Raw genomic sequence first — 13,002 nt, forward strand, 5'->3', positions numbered from 1 at the left:
ATGTACAGCCCATTTGAGCTCCCATATAGACGCTCCTTTTTATTAGGCCCCAGTCTCATTCCAGACAGCAGACCAACTTAGACTGTGCCCCAAAACACTTGTCATCCCTACTATCTTCTGTCTAGTCATACTCCTATTCACCGTTCTCAACTACTCATACATGCCCTGATCTTGTTTACACTGCAGGTTTACACTGTTTCTCCAAGCCATCACAGCTGATATCTCATCGTGCTATCCCCAAACTGCCATTCTTGATCTTGAAGTAAATAATCTTTGCTGGCAAGGCTATGCTGAACCTCCTTAGGCACCCTCTAATCAGATGTCCTAGGTCCTCCCAATTCTTAGACCTTTTATACCTGTTTTTCTCCTTCTCTTATTCCATTTAGTTTTTCAGTTCATACAAAACTGTATCCAGGCCATCACCAATAATTCTAAATGACAAATGTTTCTTCTAACAGCCCCACAATATCACCCCTTACCACAAAATCTTCCTTCAGCTTAATCTCTCCCACTCTAGGTTCCCATGCCACCCCAATCCCACTCGAAGCCACCCTGAGAAACATCGCCCATTATCTCTCCATACCACCCCCAAAAATTTTCGCTGTCCCAACACTTTGCCACTATTTCGTTTTATTTTTCTTATTAATATAAGAAGACAGGAATGTCAGGCCTCTGAGCCCAAGCTAAGCCATCACATCCCCTGTGACCTGCACGTACACATCCAGATGGCCAGTTCCTGCCTTAACTGATGACATTCCACCACAAAAGAAGTGAAAATGGCCTGTTCCTGCCTTAACTGATGACATTGTCTTGTGAAATCCCTTCTCCTGGCTCATCCTGGCTCAAAAGCTCCCCCACTGAGTACCTTGTGACCCCCACTCCTGCCCGCCAGAGAACAACCCCCCTTTTTCCTTTACCTACCCAAATCCTGTAAAACCCCATCTCCCCTCGCTGACTCTTTTCAGACTCAGCCCGCCTGCACCCAGGTGAAATAAACAGCCATGTTGCTCACACAAAGCCTGTTTAGTAGTCTCTTCACACTGACGCGCATGAAACTGACCTCAAGTGATCCATCTGCCTCAGCCTCCCAAAGTGCTGGGATTACAGGCATGAGCCACCACGTGTGGCCTGTTTGTTTTTTGAGACAGTTCTGTCACCCAGGCTGGAGTGCAGTGGTTTGATCACTGCAGCCTTGAACTCCTGGGCTCAAGTGATCCTCCCACCTCAGCCTCCAGAGTATGGGACTATAGGCATGCAGTACCATACCTGGCTAATTTTTTTGATTTTTTTTTTCTTTTTTTGTAGAGATGGGGCCTCACTATGTTACCCAGGCTAGTCTCAAACACCTGGCCTCATGCAATCTGCTTCCCAAAAGCACTGAGATTCCAGGTGTGAGCTACCATATCCCACCTACTTAACTCTTTTGTATCTCAGTTTCTTCATATGTAAAATGGGCATAACTGTCGTGCCTACTACACAGCTGAGTTAATAATTGGCATGGACTCAGTAAAATAAGAACTATTATTGTTAGGCCTCTTTGGAGCCATGGCCACAACAGCATGCCTATATTTACTCGAAAAATTTTGCCCAACTAGGCTCAGAATTCTCTCTCAACCATCTCCAATTTTACAGGAAGATGAACATTCTTTCTCCAAGGTTCCCATTGCTTCTATGAGACCAACCAGTGCCTCTTTGTCAGCCAAATGCAAGGATAGAACAATGTTTATCACGGTGGCTTCCTTTGACTTAAGAGTTGACATTAGCATCAAGTGTGAAATGACCTTTGTTTATCAGGAGTCTTCCATGGAAGTCATGGTAGTCAGATCTCCTATCACAATTACCTCCTGCCTTGGTGCAGGGTGTGATCTCTGTACTAAGAACGTCTTTCTCCATCTCGTCTCTGGCCAGGCCAGTTATAGCAACACAGCACTATCACTTCAATCCTTCTATTATTTTGTCTTCACTCAAACCACAAATAAGAGGATCTTCCTACAGGTATAGGGGAGAAGAAAATTTATTTTTCCTCTACCCTCTTAGGTTTTTTGGCTGGGGCCCTGCAAATTAGACTGACGAAAGATAGATTAACAAAAGAAAAACAGACAGAAGTTTATTATTAACACATGCATACACACAGGATTGCTCAATGATGAGTAATTCAAAGGAGTGGTCAGAAATTGGGCTTATAGAGCACCTTTTAAAAAAATATAATTTTGTAAAGAAGTGACAAGACAGGCGGGGCGCAGTGGCTCACGCATATAATCCCAGCACTTTGGGAGGCCGAGGCAGGCGGATCACTTGAAGTCAGGAGTTTGAGACCAGCCTGGCCAGCATGGAGAAACCCTGTCTCTACTAAAAATACAAAAATTAGCTGGGCATGATGGCGTGCACCTGTAATCTAAGCGACTCTGGAGGCTGAGGCAGGAGAATCGCTTGAACCCGGGAGGTGGAGGTTGCAGTGAGCAGAGATGGCACCACTGCACTCCATCCAGGCTGGGCGACAGAGTGAGACTCCATCTCAAAAAAAAAAGAAGTGACAAGACAAAGGGAAAGAGCTTTAGGCTTCTGGAGGTGGCAAACTGTGGGAAGGTAAGTAGATGGGAAAAGTAATGGAAGATAAAGATTGCCTTAGTGAGGTTGGCTATGTAGGTTTCTCCAGTGCCATCTCTGGGCTGCTTAAGAGTCCAGAGTTGTCTCCAGTGATTGAGAATCTTCCTGTCCTCCCTGGTAGGGAGACGTGGGGAGCATCGAGTTTCTCTTTTTTTCTATTTTTTTTTTTGAGGCGAAGTCTCGCTCTGTTGCCCAGGCTGGAGTGCAGTGGCGCAATCTCGGCTCACTGCAACCTCTGCCACCCACGTTCAAGTGATTCTCCTGCCTCATCCTCCTGAGTAGCTGAGATTACAGGCACCCGCCACCATGCCCAGGTAATTTTTGTATTTTTAGTAGAGACGGGGTTTTGCCATGATGGCCAGGCTGGTCTTGAACTCCTGACCTCAGATGATCCACCCACCTCGGCCTCCCAAAGTGTTGGAATTACAGGCGTGAGCCACCACACCTGGCCGAGAGTTTTTCTTGTGTCTGCTTCATCTTCATCGCCTTCAGCTCAAAATGATCTTAAGGTTAAAGTGGTGTACTTTGGGGAGTGGCATATTGACCCCTTCACATATGTTCTTCATAATGAATGCCACTTCTCCTCTGCTCCTTTTCCCAAATCTTTCATTTCAACCAGTCACAGCCTTTTGTTGCTTCATTCCATCTCTGATCCTATTTCATTGAGTTTCATCATTGAAATCAAAACAAGGATAAATGTCATAGCCCCAAAGTAATCTGATGTCCACTCTAAAATCTGCTCATCTGGCCTTTCAAGTCTTATTTGGTTACTCATAGTGATGGGCAAAAACCCCAACGTTTTCCTGAGGATGAGCTTTTTATCTATATTATTCAAACTCTTAGCCATTTTTATCTAAGATACATTTCCAGTGATGACATAAATCAATTCCAGAATCATAGATTAAAGTGAATTGAAAGCATATATAATTTCAAAAATATTCATACCCAATAATTCCATTCGCAGGCATCATTTCTCAGGAAACAATAGAAAATGTGAGCAAAGATGAGAAGCTATACCCTGCAGCATTATTTGTAACAGTAAGCACTTGAAGACAAACAAAACATTAATTTTTTTTTTTTTTTTTTTTTTTTTTTTTTGGATACGGAGTCTCGCTGTGTCGCCCAGGCTGGAGTGCTGTGGCTCTGTCTCGGCTCACTGCAAGCTCCGCCTCCCGGGTTCACACCATTCTCCTGCCTCAGCCTCCCAAGTAGCTGGGACTACAGGCACCCGCCACCACGCCCTGCTAATTTTTTGTAGTTTTTGTAGAGACGGGGTTTCGCTGTGTTAGCCAGGACGGTCTCGGTCTCCTGACCTCATGATCTGCCCGCCTCAGCCTCCCAAAGTGCTGGGATTACAAGCGTGAGCCACCACGCCCGGCAACAAACAAAACATTTAAAAATAGTTGCCTGGCTGATTATTTGATTTGATTTGATTTTTGTTTTGATTTTTTGGAGACTGAGTCTCGCTCTGTCACCCAGGCTGGAGTGCAGTGGCGTGATCTCAGCTCACTGCAACCTCTGCCTCCTGGGTTCAAGTGATTCTCCTCTGGCTGAATATTTTTAGTGCTATCATTGACTGAAATGATGTAGCCACTAAAAAATTTTATTTACAAAATAAGTTTATTAGAAGTTATGATGGCTGGGCGTGGTGGCTCACACCTGTAATCCCAGCACTTTTGGGAGGCTGAGGCAGACGAATATCTTGAGCTCAGGAGATGGAGACCAGTCTGGCCAACATAGTGAAACCCCGTCTTTATTAAAAATACAAAAATGAGCCAGGCGTGGTGGCACATGCCTGTAATTGCAACTACTCTGGAGACTGAGGTGGGAGAATAGCTTGAACCCGGGAGGCAGAGGTTGCAGTGAGCCGAGATTGTGCCACTGCACTCCAGCCTGGGGAACAGAGTGAGACTCTGTCTGAAGAAAAAAACAGAATCATCCTGACTTTCCTTATAGAGAGGGGGAGGGCAGAGAGTTTGTCCTGTGTCTCCTTTTTCTCAAAGAAAAGAAGGGACGTCCACCAAATTTTTAGCAGCATTTCCCACTGAATGACTGCATGATGGCAATCCTTATTATGACCCTGTTTTACAAGTTTTCTACAACAGCATGTCTGTGTTTACAATCGGGAGAAAAGTGGTTTTTGTTTTTGCTGTTTAATATCTAACATGTGTTGTGACCTGTCCCTGGCCAACTTGTTAGGCGTGGAGATAACATAGTTGAATGAGAGGTGGACAGTTGCTCTCCTCAGCTTCCGTGTGGGGTTTGCCCCTTCCCTGTGTTAATAGTTGCTTTACCAAAACCTTTCAGGATTTTTTTTTTTTTTTTTGAGACAGGGTCTGGCTCTGTCACCCAGGCTGAGTGCACTGGTGCCATCATGGCTCATTGTAGCCTCAAGCCCCCGGCCCCCTGCCAGGCTCAAGCAATCCTCCCACCTCAGTCTCCTGAGTAGCTGAGACTACAGGTGTGCTCCACCACGCCCAGCTAACTTTTTGTTTTTTTGTAGTGATGGGGTTATCACCATGTTGCCCAGGCTGGTTTCAAACTCCAGGACACAGTCTGTCCTCCTGCCTCAGCCTCCCAAAGTGCTGGGATTGCAGGTATGAGCCACTGTGCGTGACCAAGACTCTTCAGGATTCTAAATGGTTTCTGCAACAAACATTGTTTAGTTATGTAACTCAGAACTCCAGTATGGACATACTATGTGATGTGATTTTATTATTGCTTATACGCTTTTGTGGTTTTATTGTTTGTTTTTCTGTTTGTTTGTTTTGAGACAGGGTTTTTGTTTTTGTTTTGAGACAGGGTGTTACTCTGTCGCCCAAGCTAAACTACAATAGCATGATCCTAGCTCACTGCCCCCTTGAACTCCTGGGCTCAAGCAATCTTTCTGCCTCAGACTACCAAGTAGCTAGGACTACAGGCATGTGCCACCATGCTATGTTGTCTGGCTGGTGTTGAATACCTGGTCTCCAGTGATCCTCCCACCTCAGCCCCCTGAGTAGCTAGCACTACATGTGTGAGTCATGCCTGGCTAATTAAAAAAAAAAAAAAATTAAGAGATGGGGTCTTACTATCACAGCGTGAATCCCAAAATTGGGGTTCAGTCTGGGAGGCCACACGGGTTCTTGGCTTCCCACAAGAAGGAATTCAAGAGTGAGCCAACAAAGCAAAATGAAAGCAAGGTTATTAAGCAAGTTGAGGAATAAAAGGGGGGCTACTCCATAGGCAGAGCAGTGGCATGGGCTGTTTGATTGAGTATACGGGTATTTCTTGATTATATGCTAAACAAAAAGTGAATTAATCGTGAGTTTTCTGGGAAAAAGGTGGGGAGTTCCCAGAACTGAGGGTTTTCCCATTTCAGACAATATAGGGTAACTTCCAGACCTTGCCATAACATTTGTAAACTGACATGGGGCTGGTAGGAGTGAGTGTCTTTTAGCACACCAGTGCATTATCATTGGCATATAATGAGCTGTGAGGATGACCAGAGGTTGCTTTCATCGCATCTTGGTTTTGATAGATTTGGGCTGCTGCTTTACTACATGTCATTTTATCAGTGGGGTCTTTGTGACCTGTACCTTGCAAACCAGTCCTGAAGAACTCTTGTCTCATCACTATGTTGCCCAGGCTGGTCTTCAAGTGACCCTCCTGGCTTCAAAGTGATCCTCTCACCTCAGCATCCCAAAATGCTGGGCTTACAGGCTTGAGACACTGAGCCAGACCCTGTTTATTCTTGAATTGTTTCCAGTGAATATATCTCATCATCTCCCCCCAAAAAAGATAGCAAGTTTTTGGCCAGACGCGGTGGCTCACGCCTGTAATCCCAGCACTTTGAGAGGCTGAGGCAGGCAGATCGGGAGGTCAGGAGATCGAGGCCATCCTGGCTAACATGGTGAAACCCCGTCTCTACTAAAAATACAAAAAAAAAAAAAAAAAAAAATTATCCAGGCTTGGTGGCGGGCGCCTGTAGTCCCAGCTACTCAGGAGGCTGAGGCAGGAGAATGGCGTGAACCCGGGAGGTGGAGCTTGCAGTGAGCCAAGATGGCGCCACTGCACTCCAGCCTGGACGACAGAGCAAGACTCTGTCTCAAAAAAAAAAAAAAGAAAAAAAAAAAGATGGCAAGTTTTTATAAAAAGAGAAAAATCATTCTTAGTATTTCTTTAATACCCTCTACACTGACCTCACTGGTGCAAAAAATATTAGTTTGCCGGTGAAAATTCACCTCGAGTTACTAAATATCTAACTTTCCCATAACTACCGTCTGTTTGTCTCTTGTGGATCTGTTTGCCTAATATTTAAATGACCCATTCTTCCCCACTTTTACGAAAATAGCATTAATTCCCCTTTCACTATTCATACTTCCTTCATCGTCACAGTTCGACCAGCGGTCCAGGGTTTATGATCTCAAGCATGGCCATATATATCTATTTCACTTAAGACTCTGGAAAGAGCATAAAATCAGATGTAACTGTTTCCTATTTCATATAATAGGGAATTCCATCTCTAAAATTATGACATTTGGCCTTTCAGTGGGTTTTTGTGGTTTTTACTATGGCTGTGCTTAGATTCCTTTTTGAACGCTTTTCCAGTGGTTCCACTTGAACACAATCTTTGAGTCACATAGGAGACATGATATAGTGTAAAGCCAGAAAGAGCACGATTTGGATCTCAGCTCAACTGATAGGGATCCCTAGCAAGATACTTCACCTCTCTGAGCCTCAGTTTCCTCATCTGTGCAATGGGAATCGTAACGCCTGCCTCTCAATGTTGTTAAGATTAAATATGTGGGCCGGGCGCAGTGGCTTACGCCTGTAATCCCAGCACTTTGGGAGGCCGAGGAGGGCAGACCACCTGAGGCCAGGAGTTCGAGACCAACATGGTGAAACCCCTGTCTCTACTAAAAATACAAAAATTAGCCGGGCGTGCTGGTGCAAGCCTGTAATCCCAGAAACTCAGGAGGCTGAGATATGAGAATCGCTTGAACCCAGGAGGCGGAGGTTGCAGTGCGCCAAGATCGCACCACTGCACTCCAGCCTGGGCAACAGAGTGAAACTCTGCCTCAAAAAAAAAAAAAAGATTAAATATGTGTACAGTACCTGTACCATGTTAGGCAGTCAGTGAACATTTGTTTAACTAACAACTGATAAGGATAGTAAAGAAGTATCAGAACACCCACCTAGTTATCCCAAAGGGCAGGAAGAGTGCTAGGTAATGGATATAGAATTCCTTTTAGAGTCAAATTACACGGGCAAAGATCAGCCCCTCCTTCAATTAAAAAGCCAGGGGCAGGGCTTAATAAGGAAGTGGTTCTCCTTCTTTAAGCCTCTTTTCAGCCTGAGTCCTAAACCTGAAGAGAGTTTACAGCCTGGGGCTCTAAACTACCTGAGTCTTTCCAAACGACAAGCCAAGAAGACCTGTTGAAAGTTTCCTCTTAAGTTTCGTGGAGAGAGACTCAGGTATAGAAATATCCTTACTGCCACCTGACCTGAAGCAGAAGAAATCACAGACAGCTTCCAGACCAGGTAACACCAGGAGGCACCAGTCTTCATTCTCACCCTTTGCAGGAGGACACAGCCTGGTCTTTAGCTGTTTGCCAAATGAGGCAGTCTAATTCAGGGAGCTCTTTACTGGGTTTATTGCAAAGTTCTTATCATGTAAGTCTCAGGACACAAAATGACATTGAGAATCTAGTTTAGCAGGGTTTCCAGGAAAGAGGAAGAAAGGTTATTTAGGTTTCTCTTTCATTTCTCTTTTGCTACAAAGGGTTTGGGACATTCAGTTAAGAACACATTACTGGTTGAGGTATGTGACGTTACTCAGTCTTCTCTGCTTATGTATCTGGGGAGGTATGCAATGACATGACAGCCATTCCGTGGCCAGGGACACCACTGCCCAAGCTGGAGACCACGAGGATTCAGGGACTGAAGCCAGCATGGGAATTCCTGGTTTGAGATCAGAGTCCTGAGTACCTCGTGGGAACTTGGGCACTCATCTGCAGGAGGTCTAGACCCCCAGAGAATTCCTTGAGTCTAAGGCACAGGTAAATGGAAGACCCTTCTCTCTCCTCTCTCCCCTCTAGAAAGCTCCCTCCTCCCTGAGCTCCCTGTCCCCTTCCTTCCACAATCAGAGCCTCGGACCTTCTGTTTGGTGAATATGACCTGAGGCTCTGTCTAGCATTCAGCCTCTATTGTGGGAAGTTAAGGCACTTTCTCTCATTCACCATTCCACCTTTAGTATTAAAGAACAGTCCAGGCAGAAGGCACAAAGACCCTGAGAGGTCTGAAGTGAGGGGGAGAGGAGAGGGGCAGAAGGGGAGGCTCCGGACAACAGAACCAAGCTGAGCTTAGGATGTGCTGTGGGAGGCTCCGTGGGGATGAGTGTCAGTGCCCACGAGATCCACTCAGGCCTCAACTGTGTGTCCTGAGCACATGAAGTCAGCTCTTCTGCTGGGACAGCCGCCAAGGGATTCTCCACACCCCTCACCGCTGGGACAGGCAGAGGCACAGCGAACCAGGTGTCCAGCGTAACTGGGGCACTGGGTGGTGGCCGTCTCTGTGTGTGGAAACACGAGGTGCTTGCTGCAGTTTCCTCTGTGCGCTTATCCGTTAGCTGCCACCCACCAGGAGGGAAGTGAAATCTCACCTCAACAAGTGAGTCCGCAGAGCGAGAACCCTGCGACAGTGCGTCTGCCAATACCTGGAATGTAGGTGTTCGCTGCAGTGTGGCCTTCCCAGCCGGCCTCTCAGCACACCCGGCCAGGCAGCCGGTGTTCCCAGAGGACACGCTGGGGCCAGACGTGGAGGACCCCGGCCACCTCGGGGAGGGAAAGAGACCAAGAAAAGAACCTCTGTAGCCTTGCTTCTGAGAGTGCAGGTTTGTTATAGATAAGGATCAGGAAGGTAAACATAGGGCAGTGAAGCAGGGTTGTGTCCTCTGCGGCCCTGAATTAGAATAAGCCTCACAGGTCTCACCCAGGAACGGAAATCTCCCCTCCAGGTTCTGAACCAGCATTCAGGGGCCCCACCCAGGGCTTCTGTCAACATAAGCATAAAACTTATGGTTTACCTTTCCATAAACCCCAAAGTTGGGCTTCTTGTATAGAGTACAATTTCTGTAGGAACAGCTGAAAGCAGAAGGGATCTAACCTGTGATAATACTCGATCGCTGCTGCTTGAAAGTAAGACTTAGCTATAAACTGAACAATCAAGTAATTTATAACAAGGATTAGAGGAAACAAAAACTCTGCGTTTGTGTGGGTGGGTTTTTTTTTTTTTTCTTTATTTTTGTTTCTTAAGAGAGTGTCTCCCTCTGCCACCCAGGCTGGAGTGCACTGGCGCGATCATAGCTCACTGCAGCCTCCAACTCCCAGGCTCAAGCGATTCTCCCCACTCAGCCTCCCAAGTGGCTGGGACTGCAGGTGCACACCACCACGCCCAGCTAATTTTTTTCATTTTTTGTAGAGACGGAGCCAAGGCTGGTCTTGAACTCCTGGGCTTAAGCGATCCTGCTCCCTGGGCCTCCCAAAGTGCTGGGATTACAGGCGTGAGCCACTGGGTCCGGCATCTACATTCGTTAAATACATTTAAACCCTCTTAACCCTTTGTCTCCATTTGTTCTCTTTTGCTCCCTGCTCTCCAGGCTCTTGTGGCGGAGGCCCCGGCTCCCTCCGCTGGAGGGTAGCCTCCTTCTGGGGCTGGCTCCTGAGCACTGTTCTTTCTCCTCTCTCTCATCCTCTCTCATTCTTAGCTTTGCCTGTCGACTGGGCCAAGTCACAGCCTTTCTAGCCTGTAAGACAACAAAAATCTCACATTTTACTAAATGGAAGGACTAAGTACTCTGTCTTGACTTCAGTGGTTTCCCCGATTTCTGATGTTGCTGCTGAAATAGCATTAGCTAGCTTGTTTCTTAAAGAAGCCCTCTGTCCAGCGACAATACTCCCCCCGCCACACACACACACACGCACACGCACACACAAACATGCATGCACGCACACATACACACACACAATTTTAAAGCCCTCGCGTTAGATTAAAAAGGTCTGGATTTTTTTAACATACATGGAAATTTCTTCAGCAGCACAGTGTTACTGGCTTGACGAGGGCGCACAGCCTCCTACCCAAGGACACAGTTCCTGAAGGACCAGGGTGCACATCTGGCCTGCAGTGCCCTGAGCCACTCTGTCCAAAAGGAAGCCTTGAATCAAAAGCCTCATGAATCCTCTCCTGAGAAATTCCATGTCTGGTCTCTTGCTAGACTCAGCCTTTTCCCCACCAAGTCTGCCGCACCTAATTCTGACCTCACCCCGCTTGGTGGCCCGCTTTGCCTGCTTGCACGCACCTCAGGTCTCAGTGTGTCTCAGCAACAGCTTCCACTCCTAGGGTGGCCAGAGTTAGCAAGCAAGAATGCAAGACAGCCAGTTATGTTTGAATTTCAGATAAATAACAAATATAAGTGTTTTTTAGCATATAATATTTTATTTGGGACATATACTAATATTTATTATATATTAGTCTCATGATATTTGGGACATATACTAAAAAATTATTTGCCCTTTATCTGAACTTCAAATGTGACCGAATGTGTCCTGTATTCTGAATGTGTCTGGCAGTCCTATAATCATTCATTCAGTCAGTCATCAGATATTTGAGCACCTACCATGTATCAAGCACTATTCTAGAGAGCCCGGATAGCTCAGTCAGTAGAGCATCAAGCGCTACTCTAGGTGCTGGGGAAGCCAGCCAAAGTCCCGCCTTCATATCTTACAGTATGTCTACTTTGTTTTTATATACATGTACACTATATATACTTGAAGATATGTACCTTTTTCTTTTTTTCTTTATTATTATTATTTTTTTTGAGACGGAGTCTGACTGTCTTACTCAGTGCAGTGGCACCATCTCAGCTCACTGCAACTTCTACCTCCTGGGTTCAAGTGATTCTCCAGCCTCAGCCTCCCAAGTAGCTAGGATTACAGGCATGTGCCACCACACCTGGCTAATTTTTGTATTTTTAGTAGAGATAAAGTTTCACCATGTTGGCCAGGCTTGTCTTGAACTCCTGACCTCAAGTGATCTGCCCACCTCGGCCTCCCAAAGTGCTAGGATTACAGGCGTGAGCCACCGCGCCCAGCCCAGATATGTACTTTTTAATGGCAATGTTACCACATTTAATGAGATTATCTTTTTAAAAAATGTTTTAATTTTTAAATTTTAAAAAATAGGGATGGGATCTTACTTTGTTGCCTAGACTGGTCTCCAAATCCAGGCCTCAAGTGATCCTCCCACCTTGGCCTCCTAAGGTGGTGGGATTACAGGTGTGAGCCACGGTGCCAGCCAAGATGATCAATACTTCCTTAATATCATCTAAAACATACACCATGTTTAGTTCTCTATCATCTCAAAGATATCGACATCTTTATACAGTATGTTTGAATTACAATTTAATAAAGATCCACTCATGACATCTAATTGATGTCTCTTTTTTTTTTATATGTTTCTTTTTTTTCTTTTTATTTATTTATTTATTTTTGAGACAGAGTCTCCATGTGTCACCCAGGCTGGAGTGCAATGGCACGATCCCCGCTCACTGCAACCTTTGCCTCCCGGGTTCAAGTGATTCTCCTGTCGCAGTCTCCCAACTCACTGGAATTACAGACACCTGCCATCATGCCCAGCTAATTTTTGTATTTTTTCAGAGACAGGGTTTCACCACGTTGGCCAGGCTGCTCTTGAACTCCTGCCTCCCAAAGTGCTGGGATTACAGGCGTGAACGATTGTGCCTTGCCTGATATGTTTCTATTCTTTCTTTCTTTCTTTTTTTTTTTTTTTTTTTTTTGAGGCGGAGTTTCGCTGGTGTTGCCCAGGCTGGATGCAATGGCGTGATCTCGGCTCACTGCAACCTCCGCCTCCTGGGTTCGAGTGATTCTCCTGCCTCAGCCTCCCGAGTAGCTGGGATTGCAGGCATATGCCACCATGCCTGGCTAATTTTGTATTTTTAGTAGAGACGGGGTTTCTCCTTGTTGGTCAGGCTGGTCTCAAACTCCCGACCTCTGGTAAACTACCCGCCTTGGCCTCCCAAAGTGCTAGGATTACAGGCGTGAGCCATCGTGCCCTGCCGGATATGTTTCTTATGTCTCTTTTAAGCTGTAGCAGTTCTCTGTCTTCACCTTTTTTTGGTGCTATTTATTTGTTGAAGAAACCGACCATTTGTCTTGCAGAACTTACCACATACTGAATTTGGATAGCTGCCTTCTTGTGGTCACTAGTTTATTTCTCTGTCCCCTGTATTTCCTGTAAACTGATCATTAGATCCAGAGGCTTGATCAGATTCGGATCCAATGTTTTTGGATCAGGAGACACATAATGGTTGTCTCACCTTTAGTGAGACCAAGATTG

General features: G+C 45.8%; 1 protein-coding gene across 9 annotated transcripts in view; it reads left to right on the forward strand.

Annotated features, from left to right (window-relative positions):
* The window catches only part of BCL2L14 (BCL2 like 14), a 49,556-nt gene that overhangs the window by 13,167 nt on the left and 23,387 nt on the right, over nt 1-13,002 (forward strand). Inside the window, exon 1 of one of the 9 annotated variants that reach the window (XM_063694596.1) lies at nt 3,597-3,645. The exons of 3 other annotated variants lie outside the window; for them this stretch is intronic. The gene's annotated coding sequence lies outside the window, so the exon portion shown is untranslated. Of the gene's footprint in view, nt 1-3,596; nt 3,646-5,136; nt 5,205-7,931; nt 8,131-8,395; nt 8,649-13,002 lie in introns of those variants that run through there. 5 more of the 9 variants (XM_063694597.1, XM_004052740.5, XM_063694594.1 and 2 more) reach the window with 5 other exon arrangements.

Source organism: Gorilla gorilla, chromosome 10 (genome assembly GCF_029281585.2).
Source record: "Gorilla gorilla gorilla isolate KB3781 chromosome 10, NHGRI_mGorGor1-v2.1_pri, whole genome shotgun sequence".
Taxonomy (NCBI): domain Eukaryota; kingdom Metazoa; phylum Chordata; class Mammalia; order Primates; family Hominidae; genus Gorilla; species Gorilla gorilla.